The sequence below is a fragment of the Antechinus flavipes genome, chromosome 1 (assembly GCF_016432865.1).
Source record: "Antechinus flavipes isolate AdamAnt ecotype Samford, QLD, Australia chromosome 1, AdamAnt_v2, whole genome shotgun sequence".
NCBI classification, from domain to species: Eukaryota; Metazoa; Chordata; class Mammalia; order Dasyuromorphia; family Dasyuridae; genus Antechinus; species Antechinus flavipes.
In genome coordinates, this window is record NC_067398.1 from 516,361,197 (window position 1) to 516,386,766 (window position 25,570).

A 25,570-nucleotide genomic window follows, 5' to 3' on the forward strand; every position below is an offset into this window, starting at 1 on the left:
TTCTAGTGCTAGCAGAAGAAATCAAGATCATGAAGAGAAAGGGTCATAAAAACTTTATCCTCATTATCTTTGTATCTCTTCTATAGCCATCCTCAAAATTTATTAAATAAACCTACATTATAACCCACTATTTTATTTATTTACAAAATCTAGTCATTTAATCCATTTCTACAATGTTCCACAGAACATAAATGCAAAATTATAATAGCAAGATAGCAACATCTTCCAGGATAATTTCTATCTGAATACCATTAGACAAAATGAGGATGACCTCCTCCTCCTCCTCATCATCATCATCATCAATAATTTATTAGCATTTGAAGTTTATGAAGTGCTTTTCAAGTATTATCTCATTTTATTCTCTAAACCAGTGGTTCTCAAACTTTTGTTCTCAATATCGTTATTCTATTAAAAATGATTGAGGATCTGAACAAAGAGTTTTTGTTTATGTGATTTATAGTTATAGATATTGATCACATTAAAAATAAAAACTAATTATGAATTTGTAGACTCTCTGAAAGGATTTCAGAAATTCCCAGGATGCTCTGCACCAGACTTTGAGAACCATTCTAAACAATCCTGAAATGGAAATACTCCAGATATTATTATTTCCATTTTAACAGCTGGGGAAACTGTGGCTCAGAGAAATTAAATGACTTTACTATAATCAAAAAGTTATCAAGTTTTGGAGTAGCTTACATATGTAATTGTTTGCAGTGTAATTTTATCCTGATGCAGAATGTAACTTTCAAGGGGATTTCATCTCCCTCCCATAACTTTGACAAACAAGACTTCCTCAAATACTTCTCCTACCCTAAGTGATGTATAGGGTGTTCCAAAAGTCTGAGTACAATTTTAATCTATAAAGGCTTAAAACTGCACTAAGACTTTTGGCACATCCCTGTATATATTCAAGGTAGCACTTCAGTGATTTGGAATCGCTTTTTATTAGAATCACTAAATATCAGAGTCAGAGAATAGACACCATTTGCACTAGGGGCAGAAATTAATTTGGCTTCAGATGTCTGTGTTTTGAATCCTTGCTCTGATACTACTTGTGTGACCTTGAAGAAGGTATTTCCCCCTTCTCTGAGCCTAAGGTTCCTCATCGTAAAATGAAAAGATATTGGACTAGATGGCCTCTGTGATACTTTTCTGCTCTTCATTCTGCAATCTTCAATGATTTCCCTGAGTTCACACAAAGTTAGAGGCAGTTAGGTTAAGAGCACTCCTAGTCACTTAGTGCATCAACTTCCTTTCTTCCTATGGCTCCCATCTGTTCCCCTCTAGGATACCTGATACCCAGACTGACTATCTAATGCAGTGTGGATATTTAACAAACTTCTTTCTCCCTCCAGTTTTTCCGATATTTGCTTTGCTGTTTGTCATGAAAGTCAATTTTATTTAACAAAATTTCCACCCCATGTATTCTAGAGGATATTTGCTCTTCTGTGTTTTATTCTGAAGTGCTGTATACTTTCTGGTCATCAAAAATGTACCTTTGTGCTTGGGAGTGGTTCTCAGCCCATGGGCTTATGGCCCTGCGGCAGGGGAAGGCCACACATTTTCCAAGGTGGAGTCACATAGCTTAAATTTTAGGATTTTACTTTTGTCAAATCATCCTCAATTTCCTTCTCCAATTTCCTCATTTTATTGTTTGAAGATGCTCAGACCCAGAAAAGTTAATTAATTTTTCCAAGGCTTAACAGCATATTAGACATTTTAACTACAAAGAGAAAATTTGCAAGGTAGGTATGGCCACATTCACTCTTTCAAAATTTTCTCCATTTACTAGTAATGGCTGTTTTTGCAGACATGTCATAGGTTATACTGTCCAGGAAAGCCTCCAACATCCAGTATGTCCTTTACAGCAAATCTGTAGGATCCACTCAGAACCTCTCCTACCACAAGTCAATGCATGGCATGATAAATCTTTGTTCTATGACAGTTTTTATAATAGCTGGACCTTATCTAGATGTTCTATTCAAACCAAATTCAGGAAAATTTTACCCAAAAGTATCATTGTATGCTACTAAAAGGTATGGATTCTATCCAGCTTCCAGGAATTTTGGTGCTACCATCATCATTCTTTTTACAACACTTAAAGCCCTTGATCATCATCATAGTAAGTAATCAGTAGATAATTGTACTGGTTCCAATTTATATTACCTTCTGTCTTTTGAAGACAGAAATTGAATTAATTTCCTTGATACAATTAAAAAATTATTTCCACTAAGCAATTTGAACACTGTGTAATTTTCTCTCTATTAGCACCATATCAGAGCATCAGCAAGGTAGCTATCTAGTTTTATAAGCCATGAGTGAAATTCAATGAGTATTTTCTTAAAATTACCCACTACAAAAGCAGTTTTTCCATTAAAGAACAAGAAAATTTTGTTTTGAATAAACCTTATTTTTATTAGTATACACATACATTTGTAAGCTTAAAGTTATCCAAAGACTTTTGTTACAAACTATGTGTGCACATACATATATGTATACATGTATAATATATATGTTGAGAGAGAGTTTATGTGTGTGTGTGTCTATTGATTTCCTTTAGTGGAACAAAATTTCCACTTAGCTCTTCTCAAAAGTGAGGTGATTAAGGCCAGTTCCAATGGACTTTTGATGGAGAGAATTATCTGAATCCAGAGAAAGAAGTGTGAAGACTGAGTTTGAATCATAATATGGTATTTTCACCTTTTTTGTTGTTGTTTGCTTTCTTTTTGTTTTTTTTCTCATTATTTTTTTTCCCTTTTCAATTTGATTTTTCTTTTGTAGCATGACAATTGTGGAAATTATATATATATGAAGTGCACATGTTTAACATTTAAGAAAAGAGATAGGGGAAAGAAGGGAGAAAAAAAAATGGAATACAAGATTTTTCAAGGATGAATGTTGAAAACTATCTATGTATATATGTATATATTTTAAAAAGAATGTGAGTTCCATGAAAGTAGGGTTTGTTTCATTCATTCTTTGTATTTATACCCCTAATGCCTAGTAAAGTGATTTCATTTAATAAATGCCTGCAGATTGATTTATCTATAATGGGCCAACTTAGGCAGTTCTTGGTCCGTGCAACCATATCTACTTTCCTGAGCTGGTATTCTGAACTGTCCGATGATGGAGGTGGCCATGGGACCCTTTCTGTGCCTCCACCTCCTCCCAGGTTATCACCCTTAGCGGAAGAGGATGAGACCTCTGCTGTGGTGATGTAGAGGTGGGAGTTGGAGCCGAGGGAGAAGCGCAGGTGAGAAAGCTCTCTTCCATGCTGCTGCTACTGCATGTGTTTGGAGGATCTCAGCAATGAGCAGTAAGAGTAGTTGACTTTTTTGTGTAGATCACCTAGGTCAGAGAAGCAATCCAAGGGGTTGCTTGTAGAAGACTCCCCAGCATGGGACATGTTGATGTAGACACTAGTTCAAGGTAACTCACCATCAATGCTCTCCACAGACAGCTTTGGGTGAACATTTTTATGGAAATATTGGCCACCAACCCCATTTGTCCATAACTTGCCATAGCTATTCTCAGAATTGGCAGCATTGCTGCTGCCAGATCAAGTGCAAGTCACTGTCTGAGGGGATAGCTGCTAGATTGGGATCTACCCTTTCAGAATGGCCCTGGCAGGGATTAATGATTTGCTTGGGGGTAGATTATATGCTCTTGAGGTATATGGACATGTAATCTCCACCACTTTTTCATTCATTGGACACCAAGCCCCTCAGGAGACATAGATATTAGGTGTCATCTGTATGTAGCACTGGAGTGTCCACCCAGTGATGGTGGTGACCACCTTGATGCTCTAAGGGATGGATCTCCAGACACTCCTCAGGATTGAAATGGGTAAGTACAAAGGCTGAGTGGCAGTAGGCTGCCTCTGGTTTCCACTGCCAGGTGCTGAACAGGGCTGGTAGGAAGGCAACATCTCTGTGTACTCCTCAACGGATGCTACAGAGGACTGAGAAGGTGTCTACTGGTGGGAAATAGTAGAAGTACCTATTGAATTTGTTACCTTGTGGAAAATCTTCTACAGGTCTACAGCAGTGACTACCTCATCTCCAACAGTGGCAGGATTTGGACCAGCTCCTGAGATATAATGATGCCCAGTGCCATTTCTGGATAGGTTATGGTGGCCTTGGGGGTAGTCAAGTTGGGTGTGTTTTTGCCTCCAATGCAAATCTAGTTGCTCAGTTCTTCTTCCCCCTTGGCTGGTGACCCAAAGAATCAGAGGTGACACTATGGAAGGAACTTCAGAAGTCACAAGGGCTAAAATTACATTCATCAAAAGAGATGGAGCCCCTGAACTGGGTGAGCCAGACACTGAAGCAATAGAACTCCTAGGGAAGAGGCAGTCAGAGGTTGACTCATGGCCACTGGTGCTGCTGGATGATAAACTGACAGGATTCATGGATGAAGAACAGAAACTGGAGTTTGGGGATTTGTCACATACCAGATTACTAGAGGTTTTGGTTATTGCGTCATGTCTATTTAATCTATTCCATGGATCAACCACTCTATTTCTTAGGCAGTACCACAGGGTGTAGTGTTCTGGTTGGTTTTCTGGAGGTCTCTAGACCAGCCTTCATTTCAGCTGAGTAATCAGCATGAGAGTAGCCAGGTGTTAAAGTCCAAATTCTTTATTGTCTCCTTGCCTGGAGCCTGGGCTAGCTTGGTCTCAGTAGAGGAAATGCAGGAGAACAGACCAGCCACCATGGTGGTGTGAGATGGAGTGAAGCTCTGAGTCTGAGGGCTTGTGCTCCAGCCTTCAGTCCTCTGTCTTCTCTGAGTCTGACCCTGGCTGAGTTTGTCCCAGCTTATATGCTCTATTATAATTAGGTCATTTATAGTATACTGAGTATAAACCAATCATTATATCACTAGGGAACCATTATTTGCGGTAAGATTAAATCAATCATACTGAACTAGAAAACTATTCATCACCAGGCTAAACTAGATAACCACTGTCTTATCAATTCCAGTGAGTTAGTACTTTGTAAGAATCTTTGTTTCAAGTACAGAGTTCTGGCCCATAACATAATGGTTTTGATGATTGATGCTTTATAATATAGTTTTAGGTTTGGTACTGCTAAGATGTAAAGGGCTGAAACTCTTGAGTTCATGCACTGAGGTTTGAACAAGCAGGTGCTTAAGGCTAATTACCAATTGAACAATACTCTATTAGCATTTGCTTGGAAAATGGCCTGCACAACAATGGTAGGTGTATAGGAAGATTGGGAGGAGATAAAGAGTGGAGTAGGACAAACAATGGTGACTCCTGGTGGTAGAAGAAAGAAGAGATTCCTGTGTCCACTCTCTCTCCTCTCCCTTTGATAAAGAATAAAGATCAAGGACTTTTGCTTACCCTGACTCCGGCTGATTTTAAAGTATCCAGGGTACTAACATGGTCATCACACTAAGAAACCACCCTTTGCATTTTTTTTTTCATTAATTTTCTTCATATTATTGACCATTTGTTCTTCCACATGAATTTTGTTATCATTTTTTCTAGTTCTAAAAATAATTTTGGTAGTTTGATTGGCATAGCATTGAATAAAGAGAACAATTTTGGGAAAATTATCGTTTTTATTATATTGGCATGAGCAATTGATATTTTTCTTATTGTTTAAATCTGACTTTATTTGTTTGAGAAGAGTTTCGTAATTGTGTTCATATATTTCTTGAGTTTGGCTTGGTAGGTTGACCCCCAAGTAATTTATTTTGCCTACAGTTATGTTAAATGGAATTTCTCTTTTTGGTCTCTTGCTTTGTTCAGTAATATATAGAAATGTTGATTTTGGTGAGTTTGTTTTATATCTTTCAACTTAGTTAAAGCTGTGAATTGTTTCCAGTAGGTTTTTCGATAATCTTCTGGGATTCTCTGTGTATAATATCATAATCATTTCAAAGAATGGTAGTTTGATTTCTTCATTGCCTATTCTAATTCCTCTAATTTCCTTTTCTTTTCTTATTCCTAATGCCAACACTTCTAGTACAATGTTGAATAAGAGTGGTGAAAATGAACATCCTTGTTTCATTCCTGTTCTAATTGGGAGTATACCCAGCTTCCTTCCATTACAAATAATACTAGCTGTTGGTGTTAGGTAGATTCAGGTTATTATTTTAAGGAAAGTTCTTTTTGTCCCTATGCTCTCTAGTGTTTTTAATAGGAATGGGTGCTATGTTTTGTCAAAAGCTTTTTCTGTGTCTATTGAGATTATCCCATTATTTCTTTTGGTTTTGTTATTGATATGGTTGATTATGGTAATAGTTATCCTGATTTTGAAGCAACCCTGCACTTCTGGTATAAATCCTACTTGGCCATAGTGTATTATGCTGCTAATAAATTGCTGTATTATCTTTGCTAATATTTTATTTAAATTTTTTGCATCAAGATTAGTTTTGGAGATTGGTCTATAATTTTCTTTCTCTGTTTTTGCTCTTCCTGGTTTAGGCATCAGTACCATATTTGTGTCATAGAAGGAAATTGTCAGCACTCCATCTTTACCTGTTTTTCCAAATAGTTTACCCAGTATTAGAATTAATTGTTCTTTAAATATTTGGTAGAATTTACTTGTGAATCCATCTGCCTAGAATTTTTTTCTTAGGAAATTAAAGGCTAGTTTAATTTCTTTTTCTAGAATGTGACTATTTAATTTATTTTCTCTTGTGTTACTCTAGGCAATTTATATTTTAGTAAATATTTATCCATTTCAGTTAGATTGTCAGACTTGCTGTCATACAGTTAGGCAAAATAGCTCTTAATTATTGCTTTAATTTCTTTTTCATTGGTGGTAAATTTACCCTTTTCATTTTTGATGTTTATAATTGGGTTTCTTTCCTTTTTCTAATCAAATTAGCAAAAGTTTTATGTATTTTGTTGTTTTGTCATAAAAAGGACTTAATTTTGTTTATTAGTTCAATAGTTTCTTAATTTCAATTATGTTAATATCTCCTTTGAGTTTCAGAATTTCTAAATTGGTATTTAATTAGGGGTTTTTAATTTGTTCTTTTCCTAGCTTTTTTCATTACATACCCAATTCATTGATCTCTTCTTTCTCTATTTTATTCTTGTAGCTATTTAGAGATATAAAATTTCTCCTAAGAACTGCTTTGGCTTCATCCCATAGCTTTTGGCATGTTGTTTAATTATTGTCATTCTTTTGGATGAAATATGGATTGTTTCTATGATTTGTTGTTTTTCTCACTCATTTTTTTTAGAATTAGATTATTTAATTTACCTCTCTCTTTGAGATTTCTTCTGTGGACATTGTTTCCTCATCTGAGTCCCTGTCACTGTATTAGCTTTCTTTGGTCAAGGTTCTTTTCTGTTTCTTGCTCATTTTCTTTCCTTTGGTTATTTCCTCTTTTTTTTTTTTTTTTTTTTTTTTTTTTTGCTTTTATTGTTAAGCCCTGTTCCTGGGGTAAAGGGCATGCTATCCCAATCTTCCTGTGCAGCTCTGAGCCTTGATTTTGAGCACAGGAGCCCTTTGTGCTTGTAGGGTTTTGTTTCCTCTTTTCAGGAAACAGCCTGGTTTCTCAGTTTGTCTTCTGAACTGGAACTGGAAGCTGCCTCATTGATTTGCTCCTCTACCAAACCAGGACTGAGGGTCTTAGTTGCTAATTTCCTATTATTAGGAAAGACCTCTCACCAGCTTTCTCACAGTCTGTGTTAGTTAGGCTGAACCTCCTTTTGACTCTAGTGGGACTAACCATTGTTGAAGTTTTTCCAATCTGTCTTGAGCTTCAGAGATATGGCTTTGTGTGGTTTCTGAGGAAACTGTGTTACTTTTTTCATATTCCTTACAGAGTTTTAAGGTTTTAACATAAATCACCTTTAGCATAATACAATTGGCAGAAACAGTGCTAGATCAAGTAGCAATATGGGCTTCTGCAGTATGAATGAGTTAGGTCAATTCCCAGGTGACACATTCTTTCACCTCTACCTTTCAACTCAGACTCCTTTACATCATGTTATCACACAGTAAGATTCTATTCTTCCATGTATTCTGATGGAAGTGGATATCTTCAACAAAGAGAAGATCTAACTCAGTTCCAATTGATCAATGATGAACAGAAGCAGCTACACCCAGAGAAGGAACACTGAGAAATGAGTGTAAACTATTTGCATTTTTATTGTTTCTTCCCGGGTTAATTTTACCTTCTGAATCCAATTCTTCTTGTGCAACAAGAGTTCCGTTCTGCACACATATATTGTATTTAGGATATACTATAACATATTTAACATGGATAAGACTACTTGCCATCTAGGGGAGGGGGTGGAGGGAGGGAAGGGAAGGGAAAAGACAGAACAGAAGTGAGTTTAAGGGATAATGTAAAAAATTACCCAGGCATACATTCTGTCAATAAAAAGTTATAATTAAAAAAGAAAGATTCTCTTCCTCCTTCATCCCAGAGTGTCCTAGGTGACTGGAAATGTATTTTTTCTATATTTTGTACAGCATTCTAAAGTATAGATAGGTTTGGATAGCCCTATGGAGTTGATTTTTTCATGGTATACATGCCCCATCAAAGACCACTATTTTGCAGATATTTCTTCCTTGTCCATTCTTCATACATCTTGAAATCTAGTGAGAGCTGAAAAAGATTATGAGAAAAGGAAAATATAAGCACAAGTTGAGCTAAAAGGATAAATATGGGATGTTAAAAATTTGAATTTTCAGTATTTTAGAAGGACAAGACTTCTTTGATTCCAGACTATTGGCTTTTTGGACAGAAATCTTTAGAGTGGAAGAAGATAATTCATCAGACTGACATAGCTTAATGAAATATTCCTCAGAATCATCCAAAACTCTTGCTCTGATTCTCTATTCACTCATTAATGTTCTGATATTTAATCCTGTTTTCCCAAATGGTCTACCAAGCGGTGACATAATCAAGGAGCACTCTTTAATTTTTAGTCTAGCCATATATCCTCTTGACATTTTTTGATGAATAATTATCTCTGCTTTAGTATAACCACAGATGTCCCTCTGGTCTAGGGTCCTCCTCTCTTCTAAGGCATCTTTCATGTGTTTAATTACTATTACAATACCAATAACTCACATCAACATATCCAGCCCTAACCTCTCTCCCTAGCAATAGGTGTATGATGCCAAAAAGCTGCTCAACTGATCTACATGGAAGTTCCATAGGTGTCTCAAATTTTGCATGTGAAAAATAGAACAAATTTCCTCTGCTAAAAAATATCCACCCCTAATTTATTTTGAAGGTAACACCATCCTTCCAGCCATTGAAGCTTATAACCTTGTAATTTTTCTTGAGTTTTCCTTCTCCCTCATTTCTCATACACAATCAGTTGTCAAGTCTTGTTGAATCTATCTTTATCTTCCTTCATGTCTGTCTACTCTCTTCACTTCTTATTTCCTATTTAAAATATTGCAATTGCCTCTAAGTTTCCTTGCTCCCAATTTTTCTTCTCTCTGATCTATCTTGCTCATCTCTGCCTTAACATTCATTGGCTCCTTCAGGGTTTACCTGAATCAATCCATCTATAATCATTATTCAAGTACCCTTCTATGTACGAAGGATATTGCTAGATGGGTACCCAGAAATAAAAAATAAAGTCATTGCTCTGAAGCAGCTAGATGTCTATTTCAGGTACCATTTCCTTGGGAAAGTGAGATTTTATATCTTCCCTGGTAGTTTGTTTATTGTTGGTCCTTTCCTTATCCCCAAATTATGTTTGAACTCTTACTCTAATATACAGTTGTACTGGATAGAAATGTGGTTCAGAACTAGAAAGAGATGGTTTCTAGTCCTTCCTCACAAGCTTCTGATGTGACTCTGTTAAAGAACAATAAGCTGCTCTGTCATCTCTTGAAGATAAATGCAAATTGCTCTATTTATCATTTAAAGTCCTTAACAATGTTTTAGGCTCCCTATAGAGATATTCCCTATTTCTTTGTCACAAAGCTTTGCATTTTAGCTGAAGTGCCCTCCTTGATGTTTCCAAATTCAGGATTTTATCTTTTTTTTTTCCTGCCACTTTGCATAATTAACTACTGTCTCCCTACTTTGCCAAACATCCTCCTGCCACCAGACCTAGAATGGACCCTCACTTCTGTCTCTTAGAATCCTTTGCTTCCTTCAAAACACAAGTTAGAAGCCAATTCCTATGTGAAACTTAGCTGAATGCCTATAGATTTTAATACTCTTTCCCACCTCAAATCATTTTATTTACTCATTCTTCAATAGATTATAGGTTCTTTGGGGAAAAAGATGAAAAAAATGTATTCTTAGTAATGAATACAATGCATTACATATGGTGAATAATGAATGTAAGTCAGATAACTAATATTTACTAAATATTTACTGTCCTTAGCACTGTGTTGTATTGATTAAACAAACAAAAAAGATGTAAATAACAGTTATTTATCTCAAAGTAATTCACAATCAAATTGGTGGGAAATGATGTGAAAATATTCATATACAAACAAGACATATATATGATAAATTGGAAATAATCAACAGAAGGACAAGTACCATTAAGATGGATAGAAAAAGACTTCTAATAGAAGGTGAAAATTTAACTTCAGAAAGCTAGATGGCACAGTGAATTTAGGGATGGGCCTGAAAAAAAAGACCTGAGTTCTAATTGAGTAGTAGACATTTACTACTTGTAACTTAATCTTTGTATACTTTAGTTTCTTCAATTGTAATAATAATAATAATAATAATTACTATATTTTAGATTTATTGGGAGCATCAAATGAGTACAGCACTTGATACAGTGCCTAATACCTAGTAAATATTTAATAAATTCTTTCTTCCTTTCTGAGGGAAATCAGGAGCCTGAGATAAGGAGAAAACATTCTAATTATGGAGATACTTTACAAATTGTAAAGCTCTATGTAAATTATAATAATAATTATTAATGTTCTCATAGAACTTTGGACCTTATGCTGGAGAATATGCTAGGCAGCAATTTTTTTTTAATAATTGAATATTTTAGTATAAACCAAGGTATATTTGAACTTCTTAACAGTCATCTTCCAACAGAAATATTTCCAGGACAATATTTAATGACCCCCATTCTTTAATTTTTCTCAATAGATGTTGTTCTTCAAACTACAAGGGGATTTTAAAGCAAATAGACTTTCCTCTGGGATTAATTCAAAAAAGAAAAGACAATGTGCAATATGACTTTCTGTGGAGAGTTGTGGCCAAATTGTTCTGAAAGTATAAAGCTGATAGCCTTATAGAGACTTGACAAATATTCCAAGTTTCCTGCTGTTGTTCAAATTAATTAAAAGGAATGGCTTTTAGGGAAAAAATATGTTGAAAACAACAGAACACTGATCCTTAGTAGGGCTCCCTCACAGTTGTTGCTCAGACCCTTGCCAGTTCCTGAAAGACTAATAATCTTCTTCACAAGTGCATTCAAGCTCCAGTAATTTAGTAGTGCTATGCATCTGTAACTTTTAATTATCTGTTTAATCAGGCTGTGAATAAACTAAAGTAGGTTAATTTTTAAAATCCTACTTGGAGCAAATGTTTTGACTGGATTTGAAACTTAGCCAGCACCTGGTGAGATTATAGGACTGAAGTAAAACAGACGGCTTGCTGAGATTGTTATGTGACATTATTCATGTCCACACAGCACTCATTGTTGTGAACAAATCAACACTGTTTGCAATTAATTGAAAATATAGCCACCGAACCAAAGGGTGTGTTTTCAAAATGTGATGGTTTGAGAACAATGAATACTTCTTATAAAGTGCCTGTTCCAAGTTCAGACTCTCAGACATAACTGTTAAAAAAAAAAATAGTAAGCGTGCTACCCACTGTACAAGGAAATGTATTTTGTCCTTCAGTACTCTGGCTTACCTCTTCAAAATGTTCCTTATCTTTAGAATCTATCAACCAACTGAGGCCTGGATTTGTCTTTATGACTTTACAGTAAAATGATACAAGGTGTCTCTAATGTGTGTGTGATTAAGCTTGATGTTCATTACCACCTGCTTCCAGGGATTACTGTATACATTGTCTATTGAATACTAATTAATTTCAATATTCAATACTGCTGCTGCTAGGTTCCTGTCAAAATCATTGTGCTGCATCTATTGTCGAAAATAGCAAAGCAATTATTTGGAACTATAGAACTGGGAAGAGAAATTCAAGTTCCAATCACACTTTTATCAACACAGGGGGAAATATTTGACATTTGCTGCAGCAAAGGAAGATGACTTTGTGCGTTATTACATCAGCTCCCAATTGAAGCAATAATCATCTATTTTACCATGGGGAAGGCAGCAGTTGCCTGTGTTTTAGGGCTTGTTTAACGTACCCATTTTTTTAAAAATGAACAGAACTCAAGAACCACATTTTATAGCAACTGCTTCAGTTAAGTGCCAGAGGCAAAATTCTTAAGGACCTTGATTCCCCTTGGAGTAGAGAACTCCCATTGCCTGTAAGGAGGAATGACATATGAAGAGAAAACTAAAATCCTTACTCAAAATGAATGAGATTATATTTTGTATGGGCATAATTGTTTCCTATAACAGGAAATGTTGCTTCCCATTTCACCAGATTGTGACAGATTTGTTATCATGGTACTGCTGATAACATTTATAGTAGCATAAAATTACAGTATTTAGTCATTTTTTTTTTTTTTTGCAGATTGATTTCTACTATGGTGCTGCATACTTAAAATGACTGAAAAGGGTTAGTACCTACATTATATTTGTTAAAAATTCCATTTTGATACATTAGCAAATATTATTTGAAGTATAGCATTATAAATACAGGGCTTGCTATAAAGTCAGGAAGATGTGGCTTTCATTTCTGCCTCCAGTACCTACTAGGTTTAGGGTCATGACCAAATTGTCTAATTTCTCATCATTGTAAACAGCCCCAGAGTCTTTAAATCTCTGATGAATTGTTAATCTCAATTGGAGAAGGGAATTCTCAAACAAGGAGCTCTCCACACCAATGGATTCACTAGTCAACATCATGATCAGCAATTACCATGTCCTCCCCCCAAAAATAAAAAAGAAATCATTGCTTAATATACTCATATATCCAGTATCCCTTCTTTAATGGAAAGCAGATCACTTAGCCTCTGAAATGGAAGAATTTAAAACTTTATATATGTTAGCATAATGAATGGAAAGCAATCATCAATCAGGAAGGTATGAATTCAAGGACTGCCTCTGATGTATAGTGACTCTTTGAACCAGGGCAGATTCATGTTTTCTACATTATAGAGAATTCTTTAGGACTATCAATTATGCAATAGCGGGCAATCTATATTGGCAGAGGAAATGTCCTCCTTGGATATTCTTTACATCGATGATATCAACTGAAATAATAACTTAAAGACTGCTTAGCACAATGCCTGGCATAATACAAATTTTCAAAATAAATTCCTGTTCTCAAATCACTGATCCAAACAATGCAAATATATGTGTGTATACATATATGAATATATATATATATATATATTATGTATGTTTATGTATGTATATGTGTATGTATATAATCAGAAGATGCTCCTAATCTCCTAGACTAGAAAACAGTCTATGTAGTGAGCCAAAATGAATATTTCACCAAAGATTAGTTAGGGTTTCTCATGATTCAATTACCAACCAATTTTTCTCAAAACTCTATTGAAAATAAAAACTAAGAAATTGTTGCTGTATCACTTAACATTCTAGGTCCTTCAGTATCTCCCACTCAGTATCTCACTAAAATGAGCCAGAGTAAATGCTCAGTTCAATAGTAACTACTCTGGTTTTGTAAATACCCCCTATTATATGCACATACACACATATGTATGTATGTATACACATACACATTGACACCAATTGAACATAAATCCTAATTTCAGAAGTATTTCTACTGAGTCAGAGAAAATGGTCAGAGCTCAGACATTTTCATTCCCATTTTAAAAATAAAGATACTAGAACTTAGGGTATTTAGTGGATAGTTGAGTGCTGGGCCCAGAATTAGGAAGATTTATCTTTGTGAGTTCAAATCTGGCCCCACAGTTACTAGCTGGGTGACTTTGTTTGCCTCCATCCTTAAAATTTTAAATGAGCCAGAGAAGGAAATGGCAAAGCATTCTAGTATCTTCCAAGAAAAGAAATAGGATCACAAATTGTAGAACATGATTCAAATGATTGAAAGACATATTAAGGCTTAGAATGTATATGGACTTGTATTATAAAAGGCTCACCTTTTATGTTGGGACATTTCACTATTTAACAGTTCCCTAATTATTTTTTTTGAAAATTCAAGTTCTTTGATTTCTATGTATAGCAGCATCTTTGTTAAGTCCTAATTTCATGAGGCAGACCAAGGTACTAAAAAATCTTGGCATTGTATTAATTCCAAGTTCAGAAAAATAGGAATCTACCACAATATTGGGATAAGAGGGTAGAGTTTTCAACTGTAGTACTTGTGACAAAATCTGTCTGGAGATGTGATGGATAGAAAAGTGAAAATTTGAATTGAAAAGTGTCAGCAGACAGTAGCAGCAGATGATAAAGAAGACAGATACTTTGCAAAAAATGCCTCTAAAATTTATACAAACTGTGGAACCTTTTCTTTTTTCTGGCTCATAGCTGGGAATATTATAAGAATTTAGCAGAAAGTGCTTGGATTGTGGTTTAGCAAAGAAACTACTTGAAAAATGAATGTACCCCTCACTCTGCTCCCAATTATTTTATTGTTCCATGCAATGGTAGTCAGCAATCATTATAATATAGTTGTTATTGTTTTTAATATATTTTTTTCTTACCAATTGCTTACATTTTTAATGATTGTTAATTAGATGGCATAAAATTTAATTATATCCTAAATTTGTATTTTTGCAATAGACACTGTGATAAGAAGGTGAGGGAACATAAAATCTTGTATCCAGATAGTCACTTTCCCATCTTAATCAAAATTAAAGAATTTTATACTTTCTAAGAAATAGAATGGAATATACAACAGTAATTAACCCTAGTAATCTGATGTTTTGTAAACCCAATGACCCAAGGTTTTGGAGTAAGAATTCACTCTTCAACAAAAATTGCTTTGAAAACTGGAAAGTAGTTTCACAGAATATTCTATACTAATGTGGGGTTAAAATGGGCAAATGGTTTATACATAAAAGAAGATATTTTAAGCAAATTAGGGGAGCATGGTGAATTTTACCATCAGATCAGTGGTTAAGGGAATAGTTAAGGTTATGACCAAACAAAAGATAAAAGAAAATCATGGAAAATAAACCAGTAATTGTGACATTTAATTAAAAAGGGGGTGCATAAATAAAACAAATGTACCCCAAATTAGAAGGAAAACAAGTACTGGAAAAAATTTATAGCAAGTTTAGTAAAGTCTTTATTTCTCAGATATATAGGGAATTGAGCAAAATTTATGACGATAACAGTTATTCCCCAGTTGTTATATGGACAAAGAATATAAATAGACAATTTTTGAAAAAAGAAATTGAAGCTATGGTCATATGAAAAAATGCTCTCAGTTACTATTGATTAGAGAAATGCAAATTAAAACAATTCTGGTGATCACTTCACATTTATCGGATTGGCCAACATGACAAAAAAAGAAAATGACAAATGCTGGAGTAGTGATAATATAGGCACACTAATGTGCTGTTAATGGGAATTGTGAACTGGTCCAGTCATTCTGGAGAAAAATTTGGAAGCATGCCCAAAATTGTACATGCTCTTTAATCAAATAATATCTGTTAGGCTGTTGCAACATAATATTTTAAATAATTAAAAAAATTCTATTCAGATATGTATTTATATGATTTTAGTATTTATACATATGCTAATTTTTCATCATTTATTTATTGTTAAATTCTATTAATAAGCACTTAATATGTAGCTAAGGATTAAGGATTCAAATAGAAGCAAGCAAAGAATTCTTGCTGTCAAGGAATTTACATTCTAATAGAAAAAAGAACACTTAGGAAAATGATTACTGAATAGAAGTGCTTTGGAAAGAAAAGACAGATGAAATGGTTATGGGAATCAGAGGCCAACATTTCCAGAAATGATTGTGTTGATTTGACTAATAGGAATGGGGATGAGGAGCAGCAGCAGCAGCAGCAGGAGAAGAGAATTTCCATGACAGGTCTGTAGTTAAGATAAGCTGAATCAGTAGCCTAGGATCTCAAACCCTTAACAAAGAGATTTTTTTTTTTTTTTGTAGTTCAGTCATTTTTCAGTCATGTCCAATTCTTTATGACCTCACTTGTAATTTTCTTGTCAAAGATATTTGCGGTTTGCCATTTCCTTTTCAACTCATTCTACAGGTGAGGAAATGGAGGCGAACAGTGTTAAATGACTTGTCCAGAATCACACAGCTAGACCAGATTTGAACTTGGAAAGATGACTTATCTTTACTCCAGGCTTAGCACTCTCCACTGTACCACCTAGGAACTCTAACAAAGGATTAATTGAGTACAAAAAGAATGGTGGTAGTCTCAATACACCCATAACCAAAAAGGAAATTGATTATAAATGAAGTCACCTTACAATTAGCTTCCAAACTTCTCATTCAATGGAAACTTCTCTTTCCAAAGTTACTAATTACTAGTCGAATCCAATATTCAGCAATACATAGAATCCTTTTTTCTCTCATTCTTCTTGACTTCTCTGTATCCTTTAATCTCTTTGTTTTTTTCTCCTTGATGTTTTCTTCTCTATAGATTTTTGAGTCATTACTCATTCCTGGTTTTTATTCTACCCAACCAACCATTCTTTCTCTGTCTCCTTTGCTACATCTACCTCCAAATCATTCCCTTTAACCATAGGTGTCTCTCAGAGTTGATCCTGGGCCTTCTCTTCTCCTTCTATACAACTTCATTTGGTAAGTTCATAATTCCCCATGGATTTAATTACCATTTCTGTGCTGATGATTCTCAACTCTACTTATCATTCCCCAAAACTATTTGCAGTACTTTAATCTCACATCACCAACTGTCTTTCAGAAATATAAAACTGGAAGTATGATAGACATCTTAAACTCTGAATGTCTCAAACCAAACTCATTTTCTTTCACCTTAAACTTTTCCCCTTCAAACCTTATCTATTATTGTAAAAGATACTATTCTTCCAGTCCCACAGGCTTACAAGCTAGGACCCATTGTGGACTCCTCATTTTCTCTTATCCTCCATATTTAATAATGTTGTTATCTTCTATCTATTTTACATATTCAACATTTCTCAAATACAATTTTTTTCTCCTTTGACATTGCCACTGCTGTACTGTACATCCATATGGTTGCATGCCTAACATATTCTAATAGACTGCTTTTGGGTCTACCTGATTCTAGTCTCTTTTCTATTCCAAGACATTTTTCATTCAACCACTAAAGTGATTTTCCTAGAACTTGGATATGATTAGATAAACCCCTCACCCCTTCTTAACAACTTTCAATTAATCCTATTCCCTTCAGGATAAAATACAAAATGCCCTGTTTGGTATTCAGCTTTTTCTAGCTACCCCCACCTACTTTTCCAGTTGCCTTACATCTTGACTTTTCAATCCAGTGACACGGGCCTCCTGGCTGTACAATGACCAGGATACTCCAATCCCCAGTTTGGGTCATTTTTTTCAGCTGTCCTCCATACCTGGAACACACTCTCTTCTGCTATACCTATTGACCTCCCCAGTTTCCTTTAAGTCCCAACTAAAATCCCATCTTTTACTGAAAACTTTCTCCCACCTCTCAATTTTAATGTTTCCCCTGTTAATTAATAAGCACTTAATAAATGTTAGTAATTCATTGATTGAACAGTAGCATAACTGAAAACAGTGCTTTTGCAATATTGCTGAGAAATCAATCCTCAATCTAATTCTATAGAATTAGGAGATTAAAATCTCCATTTTAATGCTATTATCCCTGCCAGTTTTCCTTATCTTACTCTTCCACCAATCATTCCATCTTTCTTTTATCATATGCAATCCCTTACCTTTCATTGGCTACTTCTCATCTGTCTTCAAAAATGTACCACTAAAAGTGAATGAATAAACATTCTCTGAAGTACAGAGTGACTTTCTTCTTCCACCAAATTTGTGGAAAGAATGGAGTTGAGTTGGAAACACAATCATAGTGCTGTGACTATGATTGACAGACTGCAGGCTCGGAAAGTTGTTATGGCTACCCACAACAATTATCAAACCCTAATACTATGGGTGTCAATGATGCATACAACAATAATAGAAGAGAAGGGGCACAAGAAGTTATTTCTCTGCTACCCTGACTTTTAGTAACTACCTTGCTTCTCTGCTCTATAGTTTCCCAATACTGAAATCCAACCTACTGCAATCTAAAGATGCCTGCCTGGGCCATGAAATTTGCCACCCTGATGCATTCTTAATATTTTTTAGGATTTAAAATTTAAGTCTTTTCCCTTGCCAGCAACTGAACACTTTTATAAGAGACTGTTCTCTCCCTTCCCCATATACCAAGTGTAAACCTAACCATAGACTGTCTTCTAGTGGTTATCTTCAGTGCTAAGCATGCTATTTGGCACTTATTAGGAATGAGACTTAAGTAAGTGTTGCTTTGCTTTTGATTTTGGGGTTTTTTTTATTAGTTCATAATGTCTGGTTTATGGCTATCCTGATATTTCTCATAAGTGCCATCTTTGTTTTATGAAAGAAACACCTCTTTTTCTAGTTAAAAAAAAATCTTAAGGATTTGGCAAAGATAGAAAAAAAAATAGACAATGAAGAGGGACTTTGGGAAAAGACCCAAAATTGGTGGCAGGTAATATTTTACAATAATGATGCAAAATATTACATATTCAAAATTTGTTCATCCTTTTTTTTAATGTACTTTATTTTCACAGTTACGGATATTGATTGTTGTATAGTTTTCCTATAGATTCTGGATGTAAAAATCAAATAATAAAATTGTTTTTTTATTTTAAAAAATAATTAATATATAAAATAAATAAATGGAAATGCCATCAAAAAAGTCTTTCATCAAATCTCCTAACCATTATAGGTATTATCTTCACTTTGTTGATTTTCATTGCTAAACTTCAATTTGGAATCTATTTAACTTAATATTTAAAGCCTTTTTTGTCTTCAGTATGTCCTACTTCATCATATTCTATTGTTATCATATTCTGATGCTTTAATGTAAACCTTATATCTGACAAAGTTTTCATGCTACATTCAAGCTAATTGATGCTTCCCTGCTCAAAATATTCGCAGTGAGAAACCAGAATCATTTTAGCAAGACCCCTATTTCACTTTAAAATATGTGAATCTCTTCTGTCTTATAGAATCAGTTCGGCAAAATATATTCCAGAAATATCCATGTCCACATGAGATAACTACTGAGAGCCAACTATGACCTGGGCACAAATTTAGAAATATGGCCTGTGACTGCTTCACAATTCTCCTTCTTCCTTCTGACAAAGGTTAAAGATGACCTCCTTGATTTTTCCATGCTTCCCCATTCTTCCATTGGCACAGTTATGAAAGTAGACTAGTTAAAGAGAAATCTGATTTTTCCTTTTCATTATAGTGACTCAGATACAAATACAATCATTTTCCTATTTTATATTTATTTGACTTAAGTTAAAGACCTCATCAACAGATTAAAACACAATAAATAAAGGAAACCTCTTGCATTTGGCATCAGGGACAAGCTTTTATTCCTAGTTTCTGCAGAAATTTTTTCCCTCACCAAAAATGTTTCTATTTATTTTATCAATTTGTTTTTTATATTATAAACTTCTTGAAGTATGGATTGTGTCACCTTTAATATTGTATCCCAGAATTCAACATGCACTTTGAACGTACTTGTTTAATAGATATTTACCAAATTAACTAATACTTGAAATAATATATAAAACTGGTAATATTGTCCTTTAAAAGAATTCTACAATTGGAGTTTAGTTTGTTTCTGGTCTAATAAAGTTTTACTATACTTTTTTTTCTTTAGATTTTGGAATGAAGTAGTTGTAGGTAAGTATTCATGATGACATTTCACATCTGCTTAACATATTGCTATACAATATTCAGGTCTTTTGTTTTGCTTTGTTTTTTAAACTCAAGTGCTTATTTCTGGCAGACTGGATTTTGGACTAGGTTCAATTGAATGAAAAGTAGACCCAGAGCTAAAATAAATATGCCGAGAGGAAATGGATTCATTTTTCCAGGTTCCTTAAAGGAAAACATGCATTTTAACAAAATATCCTAGGAAAAATAAAATGATATATACATCTTTGTTATAGACATCTTGCTCATTTTTAAATATGAGATCAAGATAAAATATTCAATTCTGCTATTTAATTTAATAATGGGCCATAATATTAAATTTCTGGTCAACAAATACATGTAGAAGTCATTTAGTAACTTGCTTAAATTTTATTAGCTTTGACTTTAAGGAAAAAAAAAATCATCCCTAAGTAACTAGTCAATATTTTGTGAGAATGACATTTGAGTCATCCTCTAGTTTCACATAATGGAAAGATATTACAATTAAGTGTATTAACCTACAAGGTGAACTTTCCCAAAAGTTTTTTTTGTTGTTGTTGGATAATAATCAATTTAATATTTTATTTGATATACTATTTTTCTATAACAGTAGTGATGACAATAATTTGGGGGAAGGGCATAGGCGTTCAAGAATAGGAAGATAATATTTATTCCTTAACAAAGGTTTTTATTTGTCCAGTCCTTTTGAGTGCGCCCTTCATTTTAGTAAAGTGAATATTATATAAGGTTACAGGACAAAGAGCATTGAGAAAATTAAGTTTCAAATTCCAATAATTCTCAGAAACTGCATGATATCCCAGGATGATTGGAATTATCTTAAAGAATCATTATGAAAAGCACATTTTTAGGTAGGAAGATACTTTAAAAAATAAAGATAACTGCATTGAGGCCACTTACTAGTATTAATTTTTATGGTGGGAAGAGAAGCTTCTAATATTGCTCTCATTCTGTTATCTTTCTATGATTCCAGTTTTCTCCCAAACCACAATCTTTCAAAGATTTCTAACTATGTGTGCTCATTCAATATCCTAGAAAATAATTCCTATGAACCCAATAAATTAAATTCTTAAAGGTCACTAGGAATTGTAAACTTATTACCATGTCTATATTAATATTATCTCCCCTTTTGCCATTTTTTTCTGACCTTTCCAATCTAAGAATAATTTCCTTCAAAGTAAAAACAAACAAACAAGCCAACAAAAGAATTGAACTTCAAATTTTTTTCTTCAAAGTTTGTAATTATCATCACAACCACTTAAGCAGAAAGCTTATTCTTTTTATAAAATAAAATATTTAATCAACAAAAAATATGCCTTCTTTGCCTCATATTTCCCTCCTCAATTGAGAAGAAAAACAAAATTCCTGTTACACGTAAAGTAATTTAAAAAAATAAAATTCCTACATGACTTATGTTAAAACAACAAAAAGGCCTTATTTTGTACTCTTGAGTCCTTCACCTATGAAGAGATGGATAACATTTTTCATAATGAATACTTTGGAATTGTTGTTAATCATTTGCTAATCAGAATTGCTAAAAACTTTTGAATTTGATTTTTTTTAAATTATTGTTGTCATTGTGTACATTTCTTCTATTGGTTCTTATAGTATTATGTCTATGATCTTTTTCTTTGTCATAACTTCCAGGTAATCCAATGATTCTTAACCCACTTTCTCTTTCTCTCTCTCTCTGTGTTTCTGTCTTCTGTCTATCTGTCTCTCTCCTTCACACACACACACACACACACACACACACACACACACACAGAATCAATTTTAGGACCATTTAAAAAACAACATACCTTACATTTTCTTATTTTTTTTAAATTTCTTTTAATTTTTCTCTTTGTCATTAAGAGTCATAAGAATCATTCTATTTTTTAAGGAATTTCTTGATTGGGGACAGTTTTGTACATCTTGTTCCAAGCTATTAATTACCTTTGTAAATTATTCTTCCAATGGAAAATTTTCCATTTTCCCCTTTAGCACTGTTATTTCATTTCTAAAAAAAAAAAAAACTTTTTACTTTTCACTCTTTTTCATTTCCTAACCTTTCATGTCTTTCAGAAATCTTTGTTGGATTTGTGCTTGAGTTGTGTTTTTCTTTTAGATTTTGTTTATTTACCTCTTGGAAGCCTTCTCTTTTTCTGGATTTGTCTCTTGAGTGTCCATGTCACCAAAATAAAGTTTTTATGATGGAATTTTTTGTTATTGATCATTTTTTCAGCATACTTCATGAGTTCAGAATTTATTTTAGGGTCAGGCTGTGAAGGTTTCAGGAAATACTGGGTCTAGACAACAGGTCTGTAGACTTGTCCCATTTGGAATTCCATTAGACTACTACCAGAGTTGACTACACAGTAAACTGAAAAGTTCTACTGGCTCAATGGCAGAACAAGTTCCTCTTTGATATGGGATTCCTTTTTGAATTATTTCATTGCAGCTTTCAGATAAGCAGGAAACTTGAAGTGAGATTCTGATCAATTCTGAGTATCCAACCCATGTAGCAGATGATGGAATTTGATTCTTGCTCTGTACAAAACCTAGGCCTTCAACTATATCTTGCCCCTTTACTTAGGTCACCTAAATCAGTCTTGTATTCATGACAGTGAACTACAGAATGAAAAGTATAGATGCCAGTGTTCACCTCTCCATGTGCTTGCATAACTCTAAGTCTCTTTGTATTGAATTCTGGGTCTTTTCCTGTCCTAGTTCTCAGTATAATGTAGGAACATTATATTTTCCTTGAATATTTTTGATTTTTTTTCTTCTTCAGCTTACTAGTTAATTCAAATTACTGGTGAATTTTCAGTTTGGAATTGCAGTAGAAGAGAGCTTATCTATATGTCTTCCTCTTGCTCAAACATCTTGTCTTTGCTTCAGTCCCATTATTTATTAGTACTTACAATATAGAGGAAAGAGAACAGGGAATCAGCATTTATATAGTACTTTGCTATATATGTCCTATGTGTCAAATACTCTGCTAAGTGATTTTTATAAATATCTCATTTAATCCTCAGCAAACATGTGAATTAGGTGCTATTATTACTCCTAGTTAATAGATAAAATAACTGAGGGATAGAACTGTCAAGTTACATACTCAGAGTCATTCAGCTAGTTAGTAAGTGTTGAAGGCCAGATTTAAACTCAGGATTTCCTGAATTTAGGCCCAACATTCTCCAATATACAACCAGTTGCCTCTAAAAATTTAAAGAATTCGCTTTTTTTGCCCTCAGCATTCCTTGCCAGTCTTAGTTCTCTCTTGTCTTAATCCTCTTAAATCCATCTTCTATACTTTTTTCTTTTTTTTTTTTTTAACTTTTTTTCTTTTTCTTTTCTTTTTTTGTAAATCTAAGTATTTCACTTGAAGTTCCTATGTATTCATATTGGTCTCTTTAGATATCTGTTTTCTTTTTCTCCCATAAGAATTATTTTCACACCTTAAGAAATTTACTGAGCTTCTCATCACTCTCTATAGATTTCTCCACTGATTTTCTCAAGATCTACTCCACTTATATTATAATGGATCCATTCATCGTTCTTTACATCTTACTGTCACATTGAATAGTAAAGACTATTGGAAAAAATGTGGGTATTCCACACCTTTAGCTCCATTTCTAGAATATGCCTTAAAGCCACACAGAATCGTGAAATACTTTATATTTTTTACCTTTTTCATGAATCACTGTGGCAAAAGAATTAAATATTACAACCACTAGCCCAGCTGTTACAATTACTGCAATCATCACTATCATCCTCATCATCCTTATCGTCATCATCATCACCTTGTGTTAATGATAACTGACATATTTTCAGGGATTTTTAAGGATTTGAAACTTATTTAAAACAAGTACAAGATAAGGAAAGAAGAAAATTTGCCATGTATATAATAGAACATGAGAAGAATCGATACAAATGACTACTTTTTAATTTCAAGAAAATCTATATAATAATCATTACACTTTTTTAAAAAATTGTCCAAGGTTTTCTTTTATTCTCTTGTGGGAACTTTTTATTTCATTTTCCCCTTCCCCCTCCCTCCCACTAATCCATGAAAGACTATAACCAAGAGCAGTTACATATATATATAATATATATATATGTATATATATTATATATATATATATACACATATATATACACACACACACACACATACCTGTATGTGTGTATATAGACATATATGTATACATATTTACACACATATACATATACAATGATATCTAAGAACTACTCTGTTTCAATACTTATTAAATTTGCTATTCAATTCATTTCAGAGAGAAAAAAATGCTTCACTAGTTAACCCTCATTTCGAACTCCTTGCACTTAGTTGTTGTCTTATTTGACCAGAAGAGATCTGAGGTTGGACAGGTGTACTGCCCAGCATGGCTGCCACTGCTGTTGCCCTTGACCATGAGCAATTTCTCCTCAATGTCGCCTGCAGTGGGCAGGATTGTCAGATTGGAGGCCATGATGCTGACATTATACAAGCAGATCTGAGAGCAATTCCTACAAAATGATGTGGCTGCAACATATAATCTCTCAAGTCCCAAAAGAATAGTATTAGAAGGGGCACAGAGCAGCTGTTATGCTCAGCAGGAAAAGCCACCCGGGCAAGAACAGAGGGAGTGCTATGAGAAGCAACAGTGGGAGCCCAGGCCAAATCAGCTAAGGCAGAAGAACACCTAGAACTCTTGGTAACCCTCAGCCCTGGACAATGGCCAGAACACTGGATGCAGAGGACACAGGATCATAAACTACCCTCTATGTCCCCACTCTCCACACACTCACACACACACACGTATATGCACACATATGTATATATTTAACATGTGTCTATAATTATATATAAATATGGGTAGATATGTATGTGTATGTATTTATATACACAAGAACATATATGTATGTGTATATGAATATATTGTGATGTATTGTGCATATGCATTTTCTGCAAACATATATACATATGTACTTTGATAATTTTAATATTTGACATGCACTTGTTATCTATTTCTCTGGATGTGGATAGCATCTTCTTTCACATATCAAAGTCTTTCTATGTTTTTCTAAAGCAACCAATTTATTATTTTTAAAGATATAGCAATATTCCTAATCAATCATATCCTATCTGAATCCTATACTGTGAAAGATCATTTGCTTGTTTTTTCCCCATTTTTCTGCATTCCTTCTATACTTGACTACATAGATTTTATTTATATAAAAACTTTTTACTATAAATCAAAATTATCCATTTTATACTTCAACAACGCTCTCACTGTGTAATATGACTTAAACCTGATGCTACTGAATCTACTTTCTTTACATCTTTTTCTCCCCACCTGGTTTCTTTGTATTTCCTTTCTTTTTGTTCTTCTAAATTAATTTTGTTCTTTTTTTTATATATAATTCAGTAAGATTATTTCTGGTAGTTTAATTGGGATGGCATTTATCTAAATAGATTGGTTAAATTGTCATAAAAATACATTGGCTATATCTCCCTATGGATAATAAATATTGCTTCAATTATTTAAATCTAAATTAATTTATATGAAAAGTCTTTATGTTATATTCA

At 33.8% G+C, this 25,570-nt stretch overlaps 1 pseudogene; it reads right to left on the reverse strand.

Annotated features, from left to right (window-relative positions):
- Positions 1-3,283: 3,283 nt before the first annotated feature.
- On the reverse strand, positions 3,284-24,470 carry LOC127547017 (insulin receptor substrate 1-like; annotated as a pseudogene).
- Between the last annotated feature and the right edge of the window lie 1,100 nt (positions 24,471-25,570).